The sequence below is a fragment of the Alligator sinensis genome, unplaced genomic scaffold (assembly GCF_000455745.1).
Source record: "Alligator sinensis unplaced genomic scaffold, ASM45574v1 scaffold265_1, whole genome shotgun sequence".
NCBI classification, from domain to species: Eukaryota; Metazoa; Chordata; order Crocodylia; family Alligatoridae; genus Alligator; species Alligator sinensis.
Genome location: NW_005842961.1, coordinates 140,890 through 141,400, shown reverse-complemented (window position 1 = coordinate 141,400; position 511 = coordinate 140,890). Strand labels below are relative to the sequence as shown.

The 511-nt window shown below is 66.7% G+C and overlaps 1 protein-coding gene across 1 annotated transcript in view; it reads right to left on the bottom strand.

The window, feature by feature from the left end:
• Positions 1-511, bottom strand: part of AGAP2 (ArfGAP with GTPase domain, ankyrin repeat and PH domain 2) — a 17,838-nt gene that overhangs the window by 860 nt on the left and 16,467 nt on the right. The window lies entirely within an intron of this gene.

Below are 511 nucleotides of genomic sequence, written 5' to 3'. Positions count from 1 at the left end.
CAGCCAGGCTGGCAGCGGGGTGGGGGGGGGTAGTGGCAGAGACCCCAGGAGTCCTGGGCCTGCGCCTCCCTGCCCACACATACGCACACACACATATGCACACGCACTCTCTACCCACTGGCCCCTGCTGTCTTCCCGGGCCAAGACTAGAACCCAGGAGTCCGGGCATCCAGCCCAGGCTACCGTGAAGCTGGGGGTGGTGGCAGGGGGGCAGGGATTGGGGAAAGTCGCTGGTGCAGGGGGGCGGGCAGAAAACGGGGCAGGGTCTGGCATTGCTGAGGACAACGGGCGAATAATAAATAGAGCATCAAAAATACAAACCATCCACGTCGCCCGGGGGTGGAAGGGGAGTGGGGGGGGGCACCGGCCCCCCCCAGCCAGCAGACAGCAGAGCTGCCCTATGCCAGGCCACGCGGCCCCCATGGCGGGGTGGGTTGGGGGCTATACCAGGGCAGTCCGTAGGTCACAGCGTCCCATGCTGGCCGAGCTGCTCTTGCGCCGCACGCCAGGC